The sequence below is a fragment of the Wyeomyia smithii genome, chromosome 1 (genome assembly GCF_029784165.1).
Source record: "Wyeomyia smithii strain HCP4-BCI-WySm-NY-G18 chromosome 1, ASM2978416v1, whole genome shotgun sequence".
Taxonomy (NCBI): Eukaryota; Metazoa; Arthropoda; class Insecta; order Diptera; family Culicidae; genus Wyeomyia; species Wyeomyia smithii.
The window spans coordinates 196,645,873-196,668,208 of record NC_073694.1 but is presented as its reverse complement, the minus strand read 5'-3'; the positions used below and the strand labels follow the sequence as shown (position 1 = coordinate 196,668,208).

General features: G+C 37.8%; 1 protein-coding gene across 1 annotated transcript in view; it reads right to left on the bottom strand.

Moving 5' to 3' along the window:
* LOC129719305 (solute carrier family 46 member 3-like) overlaps positions 1-17,525 on the bottom strand; it is a 38,956-nt gene extending 21,431 nt beyond the window's left edge. The window contains exon 1 of the mRNA XM_055670744.1: positions 17,001-17,525. The gene's annotated coding sequence lies outside the window, so the exon portion shown is untranslated. The remainder of the gene's footprint in view (positions 1-17,000) is intronic.
* Positions 17,526-22,336: the final 4,811 nt, after the last annotated feature.

Sequence of the window (22,336 nt, the reverse complement as noted above, 5' to 3'; positions counted from 1 at the left end):
TCGACAGTGTTTGGCATAAAGGTTTGATTGCGAAATTGCAAACTTTTAATTTTCCAATTTTCCTAATCAAAATTTTAAAAAATTATCTCACTGATCGAACTCTGCAGGTTGTCTATCAGAATTCAAAATCTGATAGATTTCCTGTCAGAGCAGGTGTACCTCAAGGTTCAGTCTTGGGTCCAGTCCTGTACAACATATTCACTTCAGATCTTCCTGATTTGCCTCCAGGATGCACAAAGTCATTGTTCTGCGATGACACAAGCATTTCCGTAAAAGGAAAAAGTCTTCGTGTCATATGCAGTCGATTGCAGAAAAGTTTAGATATTTTTTCTTCCTACTTGCAAAAGTGGAAAATCTCTCCCAATGCTTCTAAAACACAAATGATAATTTTTCCGCATAAGCCTAGGGCTTCTTTCCTCAAGCCAAACAATAATCACGTTGTCAAGATGAATGGGGTTATTTTAAGTTGGTCCGACAAGGTTAAGTACTTGGGACTAATTTATGATAAAAAACTTATTTTCAAAGAGCACATTGAGAGTATACAAGCCAAGTGCATCAAATATACGAGATGTTTATATCCTCTCATTAACAGGAATTCTAAACTTTGTTTAAAGAACAAACTTTTGATTTACAAACAAATTTTTAGACCAGCAATGCTTTATGCTGTACCGATCTGGTCAAGTTGCTGTTCAACAAGGAAGAAAACGCTCCAAAGGATTCAGAATAAAATTCTGAAAATGATTTTGAAGCGTCCTCCTTGGTTTGGTACATTCGAATTACATAGACTTACTGGTGTTGAACCATTAGAAGCTATGTCAAATAAAATTATTAACAATTTTCGACAAAAATCGTTGCAATCTTCAATTGCTAAGATAAGCTCTCTTTATAGCCAATAAGTTAGCAATTAAGTTAGTTGTAAGTTCACTTCCCCTTTTCTGACAAGTAGGTTTAAATCCCTACGAATGATAAGTCCTAATTGCGAAAGCAAACAAATCCTAACAATTAAAATTACAAATTTCTAACAGTGTTGAGAAGTCACCATTTGTGATTGGACACACATACTCATTATTTACTAATATTTATCATAAATACTTAAGCTACTAACAAATCCCCCCTTAAAAAAAAAAAAAAGTTTTCCAAATATGCATATTTTTGACGTAAATCAGCCATTTTGTGTGGGAAGCAACCGATTCGCTTGCGGAAATAACACTGCTATTGATTCATTTTCGGAACAATTTGGCAGAAATGATAAAAAACGTTCATCAAATGAAGTTCTTTTTTGTGCGGATTTGGAAATTTACGCGTTTTTTTATGCGCTACTAACCCCCTCCTTCCCTCCACGTAAAAAAAGACTTCACTGTATTCGCATTTGATTAGGCTTTTGCGTTGTTTTCACCATTTTTTGTTTATCTAAACCAGTGAAAACACTCAGGTTTACGTAAATTTAAGTTATTTTCACATGTTCGCTTGGTAAAACTTTCTCATTTCAAATATCGCCATCTAACGGTTGAAGGGACGCATTTTATACTCAAAATTTCATTACACTGAAACCATTCATATCTGCTTATTGTGAAAAATTGTGTTGTTTAGCGATGCTAGTTTTATATATCATCTGAAAAAGCTGCGTTTTCTAAGCAAAACATGAGTTTCAGAAATATTATATCGTTGTTTTTCGATTCTTAAATCATGAATTAAAGCTGCTCGAAATCGCTTCAATGACAGTTCGACCATGTACCAACTGTCATTCAAGCGATTTATAGCGATTTTTATTCGTCATTTAAAATAAAAAAAAACACGTTCTGCTCAGACAATTACACTCTTTGACTGATATATAAAAAAATAAGAAATTCATAAATAACTCAACAACCCAATCATTTCGATCTCTCTTGTCGAGAACGTTAGTCGAGAAATTCGAAGTCGGAATTCGATTACGAAAATACTTAAGTAATTCGACTAACTGGTTAGAATGGTTAGAATGTCAGTCGAAGTTGGTATGGGATTGTATTCAATCCCTACGACAACTAACTGTAACAAACGTTGTCAATCTATACTGGGTGCCTGGTCACTGTAGTATAGAAGAAAATGAAAAAGCCGATCTCTTAGCGAGAATTGGTTCTTCAACTGCTTTCGTCGGGCCGGAGCCATTCTGTGGGGTATCTTCATCCTGCTTGAAATCTGTGCTAAGGGGCTGGGAATCAATGATGATTGATGCCAACTGGAAGTCTTACTCCAAAGCAAGGCAATCTAAACTATTCATTACACCATGTAAAAGAATCACACGGAACCTACACAGTATGAATAAAGCTGATCTGAGTACGTTAACTGGCCTACTTACTGGGCACTGTCCGAGTAAGTATCACCTTAATAAATTAGGTAAACTGACAGATGACTTATGTCGTTTCTGTAATTCTGAAGTAGAAACCTCGGAACATTTACTGTGCCAATGCAGCGCATTAATTCAGCAAAGACTGCGTATTTTTGGAAAAGGTATCCTCACGCCTAACGAGATATGGTCTGCTGAACTAATGAAGGTAAGGAACTTCATCAAAGAAGTCATACCTTCTTGGGGTGAAATGCAAAGTCTGAGTGCGACTATCACTGATACCCATAGTGATGGAACGAACTGACAGTGCATAAAAATTAACGCGGAGTATACCACAATATATCTAACTAATGGTAGCAGTGGTCATAGGCTCCTACAGGAAAAAAAAAGAATGGTTTCAACCTGAGAGTTTCAACAGTCGCAGGGTGTACGATCTAAGGAAATTTGTTAAGCAATATTTGAATGGATGAGAGATTTTAAGTGTAATTTTTTTCAACTTATGTTAACTTTTTTGTCTGGTCATTGAAGCAAAAAAATAGTGTTTTGTTGCATGATCAAACTATTGCAGCTTCTTTTTTTCTTCTTCTCGTTGTTATTTATTTTTTGGTCCGATGATAAACCATGAATATCTGCTTACGGGTTGACAACTTTTTCAATAATTTCCTCGTCCTTCAGGATTTCGGAATCTGTATTTTCTTCATTTCATTTAAAAATGACCGTTTGAACTTACTTTTCTTTACACATTAGGGTGGCCTAAAGTTTCACTTTGCACACTGGTTTAAAACGTGAAAAACGTGATCGTCAGCCTTTTGAGTGTGAAAATGCAATTTAAATGCTATAGTGTGTTCGACAAAGTTTTTGTTTATCTTGAGAGGAAACTTTTGATGCAAAAAGATTTTTGATTAATCTGCCTAAAAGTGCAATGATATTAATTTATTTTAATTACTTATCAAAACAAAGTTAAGTCATCAGCAAAGTTGTAGGTAACATTATGCCGAAAATTTTTGCTGAAGACGCTTTGATTCTATCTCTTGAATAGTGACCACATACAGGTAGTTTTATACACACATTCTTAAAATGTTTGAAAATCAAAAAAAAACCAATCAACTTTTTTGGGTGTGATTTCAGAGGCCTACTATACAGTAAGATCGCTTTTTACGCGGGTTGCTTTTCTCCATTACTCAAAAACGGGGCAAGATATCGACCTCAATTCAATCACGTTTTCCGTTTTTGGCCACGATTGATCATATATCAGTTTCCAAAAAAATTCACAATTTTTGGTGTGAATACTCAAAATTTAAAATATTGAATTTTGGTCTCTAGAACCACTATCATATTTAAACGAGGTTTTAACGTTTTGGGACGGTTTTCTTTGTCCTGTTTGCAACTCAAAAAAATCGTTTTTTACGCGGGCCTATACAAATTTGGAACGCATCCCCCGCGTAAAAAATTACCTTAGTGTATTCAAAGCATTTTTACATATTTGAGAAACGCATTATTCTGCCGAACATACCTTAAACATATTTCCAACTTTTTCATGGGTTTTATGATGTTTTTGATAAAAAATGCACATTTTTTAAACATTTCTAGCAATTCGAGTTCTAATAAAATTTTGTCTTTTAAAATTTCAAACAAATTCTTCAGGGATCAAACTTTAAGTAAATTTTTTCATCAGCTCCTCCGTTACCATCCATGTTAAACCACGCTATATCATGTTTTTTCAGCAACATCAAATTTTTCGGACGGGTTTTCAAACTTCCGCAAAGTGTGGAGTATTTTATGGACACTCCTCAAATGATCAATAGTAACCAGAGACGTTGACAAGACAACCAATATATTGTTTATAGAAGTTTCCATACCAATTTCGGAGTAATTTGTAACATAATAAAAATATGTACCTTATATCGAGGTAAAATGTACCTTATATCGAGTGACGCTATACCGAAGGTACTTTATAACGAGGGTACCTTATATCGAAGTTCGCCTCTATAGCTAAATAACCCAATTGCGGGGTTAGCGTTATAATACTACAGACGCTGACAGTCTCTCTCGAGTCGAGACTTGAGCCTACGACGACTGCTCTGTTATTCCCCGTTCACACTACACCGCATATCACCTGATATCAGGCGATTCGTGCCACCGAGGCCATATCGGCATCCATATCACATGATATCCCATACAACCGAGCTGTCATCGGACATCACCTCGGCTACATGATATCGCGGATATCATGTTCGAAATCCAATATAAACCAGATTTGCCACAGTTGGCAACACGGCCAAAAGACATTTGACCAGAGAGGTGGTGAACTTGTCAAAACCCATATACTTGGTGTGTTACCGATATGCTTAAAATATTTGGCTTATAGGGTGGTTCATCGTATCGGGGGTACCAAGAGCAAATGTATATATTTAATTTTCTTCATTTGCTCAACGGCACTGAAATCTCGTTAATTTCCAAGACGTGACACCATTTCCGGAATCTTGTTTTGTCGTGAGAAAATCTGAAGTAAACCAGAAATTTACACATATTAGAGACACAAATCCAAAAATCCATTCTCGACCCTACCTGGCGTCGGCTGTATCGGTTTGGTACAATGGTATTATGTGCCACATTCTTTGGAGGCTATCAACTTAGTTTAAAACAATGTGCTAATATCACTTGTTCAACTGATCTTGGTTATCAACCATAACATAAAATCCAAAACAAACTACACAAATTACACGACTGCTACGACCGTACCGATACAATTAAAACAAATGCTACTCCAACGCCATGGTGATTTTGATGCTAGGTATGAAATTTCACGTAAAAACAGACTTCACTATATTCGCATTTTATTAGGCTGTTGCGTTGTTTTCACCATTTTTTGTTTACGTGAATTTAAGTTGTTTTCACATGTTCTCTTGGTAAAATTTTCTTATTTCAAATATCGCCATCCAGTGGTGGAAGGGTCGCATTTTACACTCAAAACTTCATTACACTGATGCCATTCATATCTGCTTATTGTTAAGAATTGGGTTGTTTAGCTATGCTAGATTTTTTTTATATATCATCTGAAAAAGCTGCGTTTTCTAAGCAAAACATAATTTTCAGAAATTTTATATCGTTGTTTTTCGATTCTTCAATCATGATTTGAAACTGCTCGAAATCAGCTCGAAATCGCTTCAATGACAGTTCAACCAACTGTCATTCAAGCGATTTATAGCGACTTTTATTCGTCATTTAAAACTCGAAGGACCATAATATAAAATTAAAAAAAAAACAGGTTCTGCTCAGACAATTACACTCTTTGACTGATATATAAAAAAAAATTAAGAAATTCATAAATAACTCAACAACCCAATCATTTCGGTCTCTCTCATTGATGGAAACGAAACGAATATGATGCAATCGTCGTTTATTCATCACTTGTGCACTTCACGAAGTGTACAGGCCGCGAATAAACTTGAATCCTCTCAACCCATAATGAAATGATGATATGGTGCAAAGGTTTCTGGGAGAAAACAAACACATGACTAGACTACATCAGCTCTGAGAAGCGATTCGATCGTTGCGTTTGTCTCTCCATAGGCCGGTAGTTAGGGGAAGAAAGGATAGCAACAGGAGAATATCATGTCGCCTGAACAGCAGCAGAGGTTGGGTGCGGTGAGAGGGAATGTGTGGGGGAAGGGAGTACTTCGGCAGCGGTTGAGTTTAAGCGAGAGTAAGAGGGCACTGTCATTTTCTTTCTTTTTCTGACAAAAAATCATGTTCATGAGTCAAACGAATAAGGATATAAGAAGTTCTGATCCCTCTGTGTAACAGAGACGAACAACTTCATATACCGAGTTGTGCACATTGAGAACCACGTGTTGTGGTGTACCCTAATGAATAGAAATATATCGTAAAGAGGAAAGCAAAGAGAGTGAACCAGCACCGATACTTTGTTTTTAGCATACTGACGACGATTTCAACGCATCTTAGGCTTGTTTTATGTCTATTCATTATTCGCTACAGGTGATTTTTTTCCTTCGCTGGTCTCTCTTGTCGAGAACGTTAGTCGAGAAATTCGAAGTCGGAATTCGATTACGAAAATACTTAAATAATTCAACTAACTGGTTAGAATGGTTTCAACAGTCGCAGGGTGTATGATCTAAGAAATTTGTTAATCAATATTTCAATGGATGAGAGATTTTAAGTGTAATTTTTTCCTATTGATGTTCACTTTTTTGTCTGGTCATTGAAGCAATAAAATAGAGTTTTGTTGCATGTTCGAACGATGCAATGTGAAATCAATGTAGGACAGGACAGCGATGAATGCGAAAGCGTAGCCACCGATCTGCTAAAGCGTTTTGTTCAAAGTTTCATATCTGTTCTGTGGGCGATCCTTCCTTCCCTAACAGATCGTAAGGACATAACCGGCGTCGTTCAACACACAAAGCGGAACCCGATCAACCACTCTTTATGCACCTTTATGAAACGACAACAACTGAAATCAATCGATATAGGTTCAAAACTAATCGATAACGATCGTTCTCGTTTCATGAAGAAACTTAAAGAGTGGTTGGTCGGGAAGCTGCTTAATTGTTGTACCGTACTGCATCAAATTTCGAACACTTAAGCAATGATGTAACTTCTTGCACTAAAAAATCAACAAAAAAATAATTTTATCGTCGATCTTAAAGTTTAACATGTTGATTATTTTGTTTTTGTTGCAACTTGGTGCTATTTATGTAGATTCAAACATATTTTTTTTTGTGAAATTAACAATAATTTAGAACTCGGCTTTGATTCGAATTCCGAACACTTCAACGTAATCACTAAGGGATAGTTAGGCAAACCGTCTCAACACTGACTGTCACTTTTTTCAACGCCTGCTTGTTCCTTGGAAGTAGTCCTGAAGTAAAGAGCTATACATCAAAGGGTAAAGAACATTCCAAGGAACGAAATGAAATATAATAATCATACTTTTCATCGCACTAGTTAGGGGCCATCCACATCCACGTGGGCAGATTTTCAACGATTTCTCGCATTGTCCTTAATTTTTTTAGGTGTAGTTTTTTATTTTCTAAAGTAATCTGCTTGAAAACTCTGATTGAATGCTGACGAAGCCTGAAGATTCATCTGCTAGGAGTTTCTTAAACAATAAGATAAAAGTTTCAATTGCAGTTTCCATGTGCTAAATCCTAGAAAGCTAAAACAAGACTGGATATTTTTTACGATTACTACAATATCGTATAATTATGACGAACAACACGTTGCTGGGCGTATGTACATGTACACCCTACAATGTGCACAATTACACTTCATAAATGAAAAGTATAAATCGTGTTTTACGACAGACAGTTTGACTACAAAAGAGGCGAAACTGCGAGATATCATTAGCGAAAAGCTCAATAATATATGCATGCAATAGCCACGCTCCAGTCAAGCTACTGACACGACAGTTGCTACTTTGCATTGGGTGCTTCACTCGAAACACGATTTTAGCGCATTTATAGCTTATTTTCCTATTAGCTGTAAAACAAGTGTACACTTTCATAGGCTCAGGTGTATCTTTGTTCTGTTGGCGAGAAATGAAAAATTGCCCACCGCATTGACGTTAATTTTAAGTGAGAAAAATGTGCCTCCCCGTTATCGCCGCCACATTCTGACTTATCGCGCCAAGATCGCCAAGAATAACGTGAGTGTGATCAAGCGTGCGGTTTCCTACAATCGTTTGATCGGTCGTGACATCTTCCAAACCATTGTTCTGTCAATTAGTTGCCTTTATTAATATGTGATTGTAAAAGTTTGAAAAATCCCTGATCAGCTGATCACCACAGCCGAAAAGTGACTGTCCCAGATTCAGTTTCATCCTCTAATCGAACCCACCGACTAAAACCCTTCGAAACGCATTCCACACGAGTCAGATTATTGTGGCCCAAGCTGCTGCAAGAGTAAAGCTATAAATTGTAACCTTTCTAGGCCTGTTGACACGTACAATAGATAATTTAGAAAATTAGATTACACCGATTGTCGGTCAAACACGAGTAGGGAGAACCTTCGACGTGAAAGGTCCATTGTTTGTTTGTTTGGGTTTTTGTGTACTCCATACGGTTGTTCGCTGAAAACTTATGATTTGAAGAAAATAATCAGAAATATATTGAAACAACCTAAGCAAATTGCAGTAGATAATTCGTTTAGTTTTGATTTGACTATTTGTAAAAAAACTGCTAGATGGTAGTATCAGAGTTACGCTAGTAATATAAGTGTTCCGTCAAAAAATGCATTCTCGAAGCAAGTTTTTTTTTAAATTTCAAAACTGATCCTCATTAATTTTTTTTGGGGCTTGTAACTGTTACAAAAAATGATAAACTGAAAAATGCATGTCGCATAGAACACAAATTCGGTTTCAGAATAGTGGGTTACTTTCAGTGAGGTAAATATAGGTGAGAGTAGCGCAGTAAGAGTGCTGTCCATTGTAGTGTTTGTGTTTGCTGAGGATTTGCTGTCTTGAACGGACGAAGCTATCCCTCGTCCGCAACTTCATGTTTTCCATTGGGTTTCGTTGTCGCCACCTTACCCCACTTTAGAATCAGAATGGATTATTTGATTGGTATGATGTCTTAGGCAAAGTTGTAAATAGTAAATTTGTTAGAACAACAATTCAAAAACACACAAATATATTATTATATGTTGAATGACTAAAAAACCTACTTTAAAAAAATCTGATTTTTTTATCACGAAAACTGAACAATGTTAATGAATTGTGTGTTTAATTTTCACCTAAAATTTAAAAAGAATTGAAAAGTGTTTGCTTAAAAATAACATAAACAGGCTCTGAAGACAACTTTCCAGGCCAACGAGAACTTCTGTGCTATTTTTAAAAATGATGCTAAAATCATTCTCAATTGGGTCTAAAGCAGTGCTAAAATGTTTTTAATGATGCTAACGTCCTTCTAATTGTCACACTGATTCGGCATGTTCCCATTGATTCAACATATGTTGATATCAATAAAGTCTAGCGTATTTCCTGTTAATTAACACTCTCAATTCAGGTATCTAATTAAAATGGATTTGGCCGAACCGAATGGTCGTGTGATTTAATGAATCTCGCGAAAATGAGTCGAAACTTTGGATGCTATCATGGCATTTTGTATTATTTGATTACAGCCATAAAGGATTAATGATTAGCCTTCGGGTTACTCGCATCTGAAGCTGCGATGTTTTGACTGCTGTTTGGGTTTTGATAGGAATATTATACAACTGGTCCTGAACGAGCCGAACCGGTTAAGAGTTGAATGGAGCTTGGTCCAGATTTAACCGGTAACCGATTATTTGGATATTAAGACTAATCTCTGTAGAAATAAAGAGTGAATTAATAATCACCTGGAATAAAACAACTGTTGCTTAATTGGAATATTTTTAGTCATTTTCACACAAATATAATTTCGAAATAAGGTAATCGCTCCATTATTCATCTCAACAGCTAGGTGCACCTAAATTCATCTTATTTCTCTCATTTATCTGATTTACCGCCAAATTTCTACAATTTTTTGAAAGTAAATCTATTTGCTTCTCGATTTTGTCAAGTGGTTGAAAGTTTTACGTTGAAAATATAGTAAAATTTGACGATAAATTGACCAAAAAGGCGTGATGAGATGAATTTAGGTACTGAGATGAATTTAGGAGCGGTTCCCCTATATTCCGCAAAAAACTGAGTGTTGGCAATTTTTCAATCCCCAATTATTTCAATGTGAGTACGTTGAGCTTTAAGTGCAGAAGCACTGGAGTAGTGATTAAAACTGGTAAGATGAATATGGAAGCGCAGTGAACAATAGTTTACTTTACAAAATATCTGATAAATTTTATCAAGTTCACTATATTTTCGTCACTGGTCGAATTCATAAAAGCAGGTAATCGTGTTTGGTTTACTTCTTCAATAATTTCGTGGACATTTGGTGTTCAATCCGTTCATTCTCCGTGAACGTCGACTTGATGAGGTGAATAAAGGAACAAACCCCCTACAAAATTTGGTTCAATGATGTAGTTTCAAAATGAATTACAAAAAATAACATTTAGCGTTTTGCTTATTCAGAGCAAATCTTTGTTTGCCGAGGCCGTCTAATTTTCTGAATGTTAAAACAACTATTTCAGTCTGTGTTGTCATGTTGTCGGCACAAAGCGTGCAATCATTCTCTTGCTCCAAGTAGTGCAGTGAAACTTTGAAGTGTTGTATTATTCTCGTACAATAGACTACCAGCGTTTGTTTGATGAAGAGTAGACTTTATGACACATTATTCTGGAAATTATATGCTTTTAATAGGCCCTAATGATTTATCCCAGGCTCGTTATAAATTTGTATAACTAACTTATGACAGAGCAGCACCATGGAAAATCGTACAAAAATTGCCCAAAGGTTTTTTCATATTAAAAATTTCAATTCCAGATGGCAAACGTTCTGTTAAATGTAGGGAGCAGCTTTTACTCATGTTCAGCGTAGTATTTCCGGAGTGATTCGCGATTAGGGCATTAATACCAAAAATCAACGTAGAATAAACATGTCTTATAGCGTTCTAACAATACTACATTAAATTTGAGCATTTATGACTAAAATCTGCGCTTTTCTTCTAACTCTTTTGAAATCGACCTTAAAGCATTCTGACAACGAGGTTCGCCCACCTTTATTGCGCCTTGTTTTTATTTTTTCTTCCGTTGCACCTCTTTAAATGCGCCTGTATTTTGAAAGGGCCTAGTTCCAAAGTATCTCTTGATTTAGGTAAACTGTTCTGTCGCCCTTCACTAAAAACTTGATTTGAATAATTTATTTTGAATGGTCAGTCTTTTCGAAACCAATGGTGTAATGAAACGATTTGATTACATTTTGTTGATTGCCCCCAATCGCAAATCACTCCGGATTTTTTAAATTTTTGACTGTCAGCCCCCTAAGATTTTTCTATGTTTAGAATATTAGAGTCCTCTTTATAGTTTGCTGCACGATTGGATATTTTTTCGCAATGAACACACAAAAATAAGAATTCCCAAACCTTCCTTTCTTTTGACGCAAATCATCATTCCAAGTTGTGTGCGGCAAGGTACTTTTGGGTAAAAGTGATTCATTTACTTTTGAGTACCTGCACGGAAGTCATCATTTTTTTACCCAAAATTAAGTATTCGCATTTTATTAAGCCGTTGCGTTGTTTTCGCCAGTTTTATGCGTATTATTTACCTAAATCAGTGAAAACATTCAGGTTTACGCAAATCAACGTTGTTTTCACGTGTTCACTTGGTGTTGTTTTTTTTTTTTTTGTGTACAAAGGTGAGGAGGAAGAAAACACTTGTCTGTATTAGTAGCGAAAAATAGGCAGAAACCACGTGCTTTTGGGTTGTGACGGAAATCTCTAAAAACTAGTAAATGCCATTCATAATTGTATTTCGAATAGTTTCTATATGATCCCCGTGTCTCTCTGATTAGCCATGTGATATCAGGTTCGATTCCCGATCAGATCGAGGATCTTTTCGAGGAGGAAATTTTCTCGATTAAGCACTGTGGCACGGTGTATCGTTGTACTTATCCTACAACATACCAAATGTGCCAAAAACAGTACCGATAACGAATTCTCTCAACTAATCTAGCTGATCGAGACCGCTACTAGCCCCCCAGGCTAGCATGCAATATTGTTTTGTTGTTTACATACTAGCGCAGTCTGCTGTTGGCAGCGCTGACAACACGGGTGCAAAATTTGACACACGCAGTTGACTTGAAACTAGAAAAAAGCAAAAACCGGAATTTTGCGAGACGCTACAGTTGAGAGGCAAGTTTTAGCCCATTTCGGCCGATTTTTCGCACTGTTTATCAGTGTCAAAGAAAAAGTATACTTATTTTGAGTGGTTACGCGACTCTTACGTGCCGGTATTTGTGGAAAATGTTCTAGTCGCAACCAGCGCGAAAGTACAAACACCGAGAGAGAAAAAATAGTGATGTGAAAAATAGCAAGTTTGAAACGTTTTAAAGGTTTCACGGCGAAACCAAATGTGCAAACTGATCCAATTAGATACTCTGATGCTGGTTTAGCAGTTTCACAATAAATAATTGCAGGTTAGTTGAAAAATTAATGATTTTCTATCAGGCATTCCCAAAATACGGTAGTATGCAGGAGGAAGCCATCTGTGCAGACAGCTTCGGCGGCAAACGATGCTCTCAAGAAATCGAAGACCGATAGAAAAGCCAAGTCAATTCTTATTGGATGCAAATCGGTGGAAACCTTTGAATTTGTTCGGTAATAGCAAACAACAGGACTCGTCGGAGGTAGGAAGAAGCAGCCGTTTGTCGGCATGTACCATCGTTCTGGCAAGGTAGAGCACACGCGAAAGAACTGTTTGTCTAAGAAACCAGAAGGAAATGCTATAGCGCCAGTCGATAAGAAGGCAGTAGCGGCAAGATCCAGTTCCGCCGAGACACAGGATGAACGAAACTTGAGAGCACAAAGCCAGAACTTAGTTTTTGTGCTATTTGGTGCCCCGAAAAATCCTAATTTTATCGGAAGTCGATTGGTTTTGTCTCCGCGCGGAGTTCAAGAAGGACGGTGACCTAATCGGTGTGGTGTATCTTCGAGATAATATGTAGGTGCTGACTTCTGATGTCGTTTCTTTTGGGCAAGCCACAAGTAAGTTGTAGTATCGTCGCATCGGTCATGCCAGTCAACAAGCACTGAACAATCTTGCGAAATACGAGATGACCCTTGGTTTTATAAACAAGCTGGATACGATTGTATTCTGCGACTCATGGAAAAGCTGCGCCGGGAGCCGTTAGTTCAGTGGCAGATAAAAGTCTCACCGGGGACCAAAGTCGCGAATAATTCTTAAATGGGCAATTGATCTACTACAAGAATCATTAAACCCCACACGGCAAAACGGGGTAGCTTGACGCTTCAATCAGACGATGGTTCAAAAGCTGCAAAAATGTTGTGGTCGATAGCGGCTCCGATGGCAACGCATCTCCTGAACGGTTGCCCTACGGTCTTTAGCTGGAAACGTACAGTGCCTCCACAATCATGGGTCAGCTACAATTATGGGTCATTTTTACGCAAATACGTCTATTCTCACGAAACTGAACAATTTTCATTGGCAGTGGTATTTTTTATAACTCAATTGTAACCCTATTCATACGATTGAAATGATTTAATGTTGAAAATGTTACTAAAAACAATAATTCTGCTCGGTGCAATGAGGGAAGTGACTCATATTTGAAGTAATGTCACGTTTCGCGGTGCACAATTGTGGGTCAGTCCATATTTTGGCTATTTTTATTACTTTCGCATGAAAATACATCACGACCCAATAAAATAACTTATTATTAAGCTTTTACAACAATAAAATAACTTTTGTGATGGATTTTGATAATTGTGTCTTTTGCTATGCAAGTACTATTTTTCTTCTCAACCGATTTACACACATCAGCTGCAGTGAAACTAATTATCGATCGAAAGTATACATCAGAACACAGAATTAGATAGTAAAACATCCGTAGTTGATAACTTTTCCGATTTTATGTTCATTTTTCAACATTTAGGCAACACGTTGACTGACCCATAATTGTAGAGGGACTTTGAATCTTGCAGAGAAGCAGATGAACGCAAAAGCAGACCTTGACAGGATACGGATTTACGCATGTAATACTATGATCCCGAACCTGCAGAGAAACGAAATTAGACCCCAAGAGATACCACAAGGACAACCGTGGCGTAGGGATGACCCAAAACCTGACATGGAACGCCATTCTATACTGGACCACATCACAGCTGAATGCATACAAGCACATCTGTTCAACTGAAGAACCAAAAACGAGACAAAATCTCTTTATTTAAGGTATCGACATCTAGCGGTGGAGAGAATGCATTTTACACTCGAAATTTCATTACGCTTATATTCCATTCATTCAACAAAAGGACTGTATGAGCTCTCGCCGCTTTTTCATCGAGAGAATCCTATGTTCTCCCCGGTACTGGTTTAGCGAGAGTGCCTTTTCATGATAAACGTACAGTACCACCCGCATACGTGCAACGGTTTCTATGTAGATATATATTTAATGAATTTTCTTGTTGCCCAAGTTGAAAACTGAATATCTTGACTAACGACAATCATTTTACCTAATGTCGTAAGCAGTGCTGGTACAGCGCGTCTGATATGCATTTCTAGCAATGTTAGGTATATAAAATGTTTGAATGGTTGAAAGATTTTTAGTTTATTGACGTTGATTGTGAATTGTTTCTGAATTTCCACTTTAAAGATTTCTTGAATGCGATCCTGTCTTAACTTGATTTTGATAGATTCAACTATTCAAGATCACCTTTTTCCTGGTCATTAAAGCAAAAAAAATAGTTTTTTGGTGCATGTTCAAACTATTGGAGCGAACTGTTCGAACGATGCACTGTAAACTTAATGTAGGATGGAACAGCAAAAAATGAATGCGAAAACTTGAGCACCGATTTGCTGCAGAGTTTTGTTCGAAGTTGCATATCTGTTCTGTGATACAAGTGAAACTTATTGAACCGACACGAAGTTGTGCGGACATCTTGACGAAGACGCTGATTCGAAGACCTACGACGATCAGTTGGGCTCCATAATCAAAAGGGAGTGGCGAAGTAGGCACTGCCAAGCAGGCCTCGAGAAGTTGACAAGCTCTCCTGGAGATGATTTTCAGTTTAAGAAGTAGCAGTCTAAAAATGATTTTGATATCATTTTGATTCGAGCCGATAAAATAAAAAAAAAATGCATTCCAAAAGCTCAAACCGAGAAAAATGAAATATTATAGCTATTCAACCATTACTATGAATTTTGGTGCCTTTAGACCAGTGCTCTTTAACCTTTGTGGCTCCGCGGCTCCTTTCGCTGAACACAAAAAGCTCCACGGCCCCATTTACGTAACACAGAGAGCTTCGCGGCCCAAAAAAAAAATCCGGACACAGCTTTAGTAATACGAGGCTGCGTTTTTCAGTCTCATGTCGTTCTCCAAGTCTAATTTGTTTCACGTCTTGGTCCTAATACGCAGAAAAGTATAGAGATATCTGGAAACAAATTTTAGTTACCCGTCAAATTTACCAAGAGCTTCGCGGCCCCCCTAGATGAATCTCACGGCCCCCTTGCTGGCCGCGGACCCCTGGTTGGGAACCAGTGCCCTAGACATTATCAAAACGCGTCTACTTACGTGATAGTGTCGTATAGAAACTGCTCGCCGGATCCGTCGCTTTAAAGTTATGTTTACAAGAAAATTCGTTTAAGTCTCAAAAAAACGTTGTTGACCGCCCGGACGAACACATACGATTCGCATAGATTCTCTAGGATTCCTCACATTGGATTTCTGAGCGTCCTTGAAAAGGATTCCTGAAAAAGAGTCTTCAGGAATGCCCTGTATATGGCTCTAGGATTCTTGAAATAAGAATCGTGAGTGGGAATCCTTTCGGATCGTGATTGCGATTCCTTTCACGATTCCGTCACCGAGTTATAGGTATCCTGGGGATGGATTCTCTGCATGTTAGTAAGGGCAGTGTTATTGACGAGCGATGCCCTGCTTCACCTTCGCATTAATCCGCCCCTGGATTTGACTCAGGTTGAGCATTGAATTCCATTTCTGCGGGTCCTTATTTTGAAATAAGTCTTATAAGAGATAAACATAAGGCAACATGAGCAGAATTAACAATTTGAGGTTAAAGGTTGACTATCTCTTTTCATACATTTTACAATATACTTTTTCTTTGCTTTCCAACGCAGCTCTTAAGTTTGAAATCAATGAATGTAATCATGGTTCATTTGATGAAATTCATGGCAGCCAAAACTTTGATCACTTCGAACGAAAGCTCTATTATTCTACTTTATAATAGAATGCTGTTTGTATGAAGTTTTATAGCAAATTTAAGAAATTTGGCTTGATAAAAACATCAAGAATTGTTGAAAATTTGACTTTTCATAAAACTGTTTCAACTCTTGGCTACCGCAATAAAAATTTAAACACAATGAAGACCTTGCGCAACTTCCTGGTTGCAATAAGAGTTACTCAAAATTCTTGAAACCTCTGATAAACTAAAATATGATTATAACACTTTTGTACACTTTTCCTTGTGAATTTTGATATGTTCTACCTGATAACGTTTTGTTAGCCATAATACTCTAAACATTTTCTCTGTGCTTTGATTTTTTTAAGATTTTCACTATTGACACTGTGATGACTTCATGGAATTGTAGACCGCGATCGGCAGAAATTCAAAATACGCGCACTGTGAATCCAAATCATGTTTCTTTATTTGTTTCAGCAAGCTGAAACTTTTGATAAGTACAGTCTAATAAAGTTTACTGTTTAGTACCTATTAAGCAAGGTCATAATAGGTCACGATAAACGATAAACTGTCTAAGTTCCCACAAAACCAACACTGTGTGAACTTTAATGACATAGGCTCGTACTTTTTTTCCAACTCTCTCATAACAAGTGCCTTTTTCTTCACTGCCCTGGGTGGGGTCTAAACCCAAAAAACCACCCCATGCACACGGCTATGCGAAAAGAGTCTTGACGCAAAACTCCAAATCTCTGCAAGCAAGCAGCGTGTAGTGTTGAAAGTAAAATGCCCCTGGAATGCCATAAATTCACTCCGCCAAGGGCGCAAATCGTAAAAGTTCAATATGCACCCGTGCATTCAAATCTCTAACCATAAATACCTACCCGGCTCTCTATGGTTCCACTTAACTCCAACAAGAAAATATACAATCTACTCTCTAAGGACACCACTACGGACGGTTTAAAAGCTAGTAAACCGTTTGATCAAATCCATCTGTGTCAATCAAGAATAAGTCAACGAGCAACGGCAACAGCAACAAGCAGACAGCCGCTATCCACACACAGCTCCAACGATTCTCCTCTGTACGGGTAATCAAACTTAACGCACGTAAATCTAATTTAAGCCGCCAAGCTCAAATTTGTCAGCAATTCTGCAAATCCTATTTCCAGCAGCAGAAGCAGCGGTAGCGGGACGCTGCTCATATGATAAATTATCTAGCCACTCGCGATAAACCAGACGGAGGATCTCTATGTTCGAACAACCGTCCGCACACTCAGCCGTTCGCGTTTCTACTGACAGAGTGTGCATCGAGTGCATATAGCTATGCTGCCGGCCACTGACTGACTTCCGGAGGATCCGTTCCAAACCCGTCCGTCCACCGTAACGGTTGTCGCGAAACTGATCGCAGAGGCTCGAGCCAAGTTGCGCTATCGCCGCGTACTCGCTTTTCGGCCTCCCCCTGGCGCGGCAGTGTGACAAATTTTGTCCAACTTATGCGACATATATACGAAGAGCACGGCACGCGATCAGCATCGTGCCGCGATCATGATAATCGCTAGGCTTCTGTTTGCTGGTTTGGACGAGGGTGGCGGCTGACCCGATGATAACGTGTTGAATTGGGGAAACACTTTTCGAAAAAGAGATTGTACGGGAGTGAGAGAGACAGGTAAATTCAGACTTTTCGTATCACACCTTTTATTGGGACAACTACATTTTAAATAAGATTTTTAAAAAAAAAACACCAGAAAACCAAAACACGTTTAATTGTTGATTAGTTTATTATTTTATATGTATATACAAAGCAAATACAAACGAGTTCAAAATAAAAACAAATTGGCACTGACTCAACAAGCTTAGCAGTTGTTTCCGGGGTGATTTTATCGCATTCATTTGAGTTTACATGTTGCATTGGTGGATGCTTATTGGTGTTTGCTCCTCGACCTTATTTTCCCAAATTGATCAGAGATGCTCGATCGGATTAAAGTCGGGAAACTGTGCTGGCCACTCCATACCTTCATGCGCTTGTCCTTGAACCACTGTGAAACCAGCTTTGAGGTGTGCTTCGAACGTATGTCTGTCTGCCCCCCCATCTTTAGTTTTTGTACATACGCGGGTAGTTTTTGCTTCAAAAGATCCAAACAAACCTCCTTGGTCATTCTTCCACACGAGATGTAAACATAGATCCCTACACCATGATTCTATCTGCAGAAAAAATCAAATTCATGCTTAGTTGGTTGAAAAAACAATGCTGGTACACTTACTGCTGCCATGCTTGACTGTAGGCAGCAAACTTTCACCGGTTCACCGCCATCAGACCAAATAGTATTACTTTCATCTCTTCTGGCCAAATCATTTTGTTCCAGTCATCAGTGATCCATTAAATGTTGTCCACTTCAATTTTTTGTTTTTTCGATATTTTTTGCAGACAGTCATGGCTTCTTAAAGGCCTAAATACACACACGGCGTAATGACGCCTTCTCCATACAAAATGGAAGGCGGGATAGCGATCACGCCTTCTATTTTGTATGGAGAAGGTGTCATTGCGCCTTGTGTGTATTTGGGCCTTAAGAGCCAGTTCGCGGAGACCGCAACTAGGTCTTGTTTCGAGGTTCTCCGATTGGACCAAAACTTCCAGGGTTTGTTTATCTATATAATAGAACAATGTTTTGCATAATGTCAGATTTTTTAAAAAGGGGTAAGTGGGGTAAAAAAGCATGTCAAAAATTGATGTCCAAAAATTGCTCAAAACGTAAAATTGTTATAACTTTGTGTAAACTGAATCGATTGTCATGAAAATTGGCATGTTTATTCTACTCTATAAAGGCAACAAAATGAGGGTTATTGGAAGTTGCTATCGAGAATACATGATGAAATAATCGCATTTTTCTAAAAAAATAAGGCGATTTTCACAGCAGTTTTTCTCTTGCCAACAGATCTAATATTAAAATCCAAATAATACGTTATGTAGTGCAACTCAAGAGCTTTCATTAGATATATTCAAAAAATGCGCCGTTATAAAGATACCTGAGACAATCCATTTTTTCTAGAACATGTTATTGACCATCATTTCGAACCCATTGTGCGAGAAGCGAAACTCCGGTTTTGTGTCCTTGTTTTTTATGCACTAATGCACTAATGCAAAAATTTGCAGAAATTTAGGTTCTTGAAAAAGGGGTTAGTGGGGTAAACCGGCTCTTCCAATTCTTGTATTCAGAAACTGCTCAAACCGTAAAGTCGGCTTATTCCCGAAGTTACACGATGAAATGAGAGATTATTTTTGGAGCCAACAGAGGTAGAATGAATGCCAACAAAGCCTTGCGATACGTTTTGTTAAACTTTTTTTTAATATGGCCTTTGAATAATTCAATAACCAAGGGGTCGAATGTAGTATAAAACCAAATAAAATCTATATTTCATTATCTTTAGTTTAAATCTGTATTATCATCATCCAAGCACTCGTCGAGCATATTAGTAATTGCACTCAATGCATTTTCAAAGAATGCATTTTTTCTTGTGGCTCTGGTATCAGCAAAAACCTTATGAAAATCAATGTTTGAGAATTGATTGATTCATTATTACCAACCAATATTTATGACGTTCTCGTACATACATCAATGCTTTATCTTTACTAACTTGTATTAGCTCATGCTTAAAAAAAGCAAAGCCTTGGTGCTACATTCCGATCCGGAACTCAACCTTCTGTTTATTTTATACAGACTGTATGTATTAGCTCAAGCTTATTTTGCCTATATAACGTAAAAAAGTGAGCGAAAAACGATTTTATTTGTTCTACCGATAAATACATTTCCGGTTTGAATTGCCTAGTTCTTGCAGAAGGGTGTACTTTTGAAATCATTCCTTAATGAGCATCTTGCGGTGAAATTTTTTTCTAATTGCAATTTAATTCTTTAAAGGAAGGGCACATTGAAAAAAAAGGCTCAACAAAAAGTATCACGTGGCTTTGTTGACATTCGTTCATTCTCTTGTTGGCTCCAAAAATATCCTCTCATTCCATCGTGTAACTTCGAATGAAAGCCGAGATTAATTATTTTACGATTTGAGCAGTTTCTAAATATAAGATTTTGAAGAGTCTGTTTACCCCACAAACCCCTTCTCCTTTCAAATTTTGAAAACTATTGCGTTAGTGCATAAACAAGCAAAACCTGAAAATTATAGCTCAATGGAAGAACAATGACACAAAACGGAGTTTCGCTTCTCGCACAATGGGTTGGAAATAATGGCCAATAACATGTTATAGAAAAAATGGATTTTCTCAGGCATCTTTATAACGGCGCATTTTTTGAATATATCTGATGAAAATCACCCTATTTTTTTAGAAAAATGCGAATATCTCATCATGTATTCTCGATAGCAACTTCCAATAACCCTCATTTTGTTGCCTTTATAGAGTAGAATAAACATGCCAATTTTCATGACAATCGATTCAGTTTACACAAAGTTCTATCAATTTTACGTTTTTAGCAACTTTTGGACATTAATTTTTGACGTGCTTTTTTACCCCACTTACCCCTTTTCAAAAAATCTGACATTATGCAAAACATTGTTCTATTATATAGATATACAAACAATGAAAGTTTCAGTCCGATCGGAGAACCTCGATACAACCTCCCTTGTAAAAGTGGTTGCGGTTCTCGCGAACTGGCTCTTAAGTGCTACTCTGAGTTAAATGTAAGGGACCTATTACAGAAAACGAGACGTGTTACAGCATTGAAGCTCGATATCACCAGACGTACAACAGTTCTTTGTATAATGATACCGTGCGTCTATGTGCTTAGACCTCTTTTTCTGCTGATCTAATACGATAAAATCCAAACAGCTTCTGTTGTCTTCGAAGATGACAGCAGCTCGTTTTTGCTCAACGTTCAATTCACTCAACAAACGTCACAACCAAATAATGGCCTCCTGCGTAGCCTCAGACAAGGCAACGTATTCGCCATCACAGCTTTGCTTGCGACTCACCCATGTGACGGTTGCTCCTCCTAGATAAAACAAATAACCTCTGAAGGACTTGCAGTCACCGGTATCTCCAGCCCAATCCGCGTCACAATAGGGTAACGGGGGTATTTTGGCCAGCTTTGGGAAGTGTTCGCACAGTTCATTAAAATCAAACACAATTTTTCAACATAAATAGGTACCTACTCTATTATACCATTGTTAAAAGCTAAGTGTCTATTTTAATATACACCGTTCAACAATGCAATATATATATCCTATTGACATTCTTTCGGGCAAACTTCACCGACAAGGATTCTCACCAATTTTGAACAATTTTTTGCATAATTTGTTGTCCGAAAAGCATATGCATTTTACGCATGGCGATTTGGCAACTTTTCGTATTAGCTACATGGGTCTTCCCCAGGGCTCATGCTTAAGACCCCTTCTTTACAATTTTTATGTGAATGACATTGACGCATGTCTGGCAAATTTATGCACGATTAGACAACTTGCAGACGACAGCGTGGTCTCTGTTACAGGAGCCAAAGCTGCCGATTTGCAAGGACCATTGCAAGATACCTTGGACAATTTGTCTGCTTGGGCTTTACAGCTAGGTATCGAATTCTCTCCGGAGAAGACTGAGATAGTAGTTTTTTCTAAGAAGCGCGAGCCTGCTCAGCTCCACTTACAGTTAATGGGTGAAACGTTTTCTCAGGTTTTGGTATCTAAATATCTTGGTGTCTGGTTCGATTCGAAAGGCACCTGGGGATGTCACGTTCGGTATTTGATGAAAAAATGTCAACAAAGAGTGAATTTTCTCCGGACAATTACTGGATCATGGTGGGGCGCCCACCCAGAAGAACCTCATAAGGCTTTACCAAACAACGGTATTGTCGGTGCTTGAGTACGGGTGTTTGTGCTTCCGCTCCACTGCAAATACCCATTTAATCAAGCTGGAACGATTGCAGTATCGCTGTTTACGTATTGCCTTAGGTTGCATGCATTCGACCCATACGATGAGTTTGGAAGTTTTGGCGGGCGTTCTCCCATTAAAAGACCGCTTTTGGGATCTGACTACTCGTATTCTCATCAAATGTGAGGTTTTGAACCCCTTGGTAATTGAAAATTTCGATAGGCTAGTTGAACTTAATTCTCAAACCCGTTTCATGACTGTGTATTTCAATCACATGTCTCAAAGTATAAATCCTTCCTCATACACCTCCAATCGTGTCAACTTATTAGATACTTCTGTTTCTACTGTGTT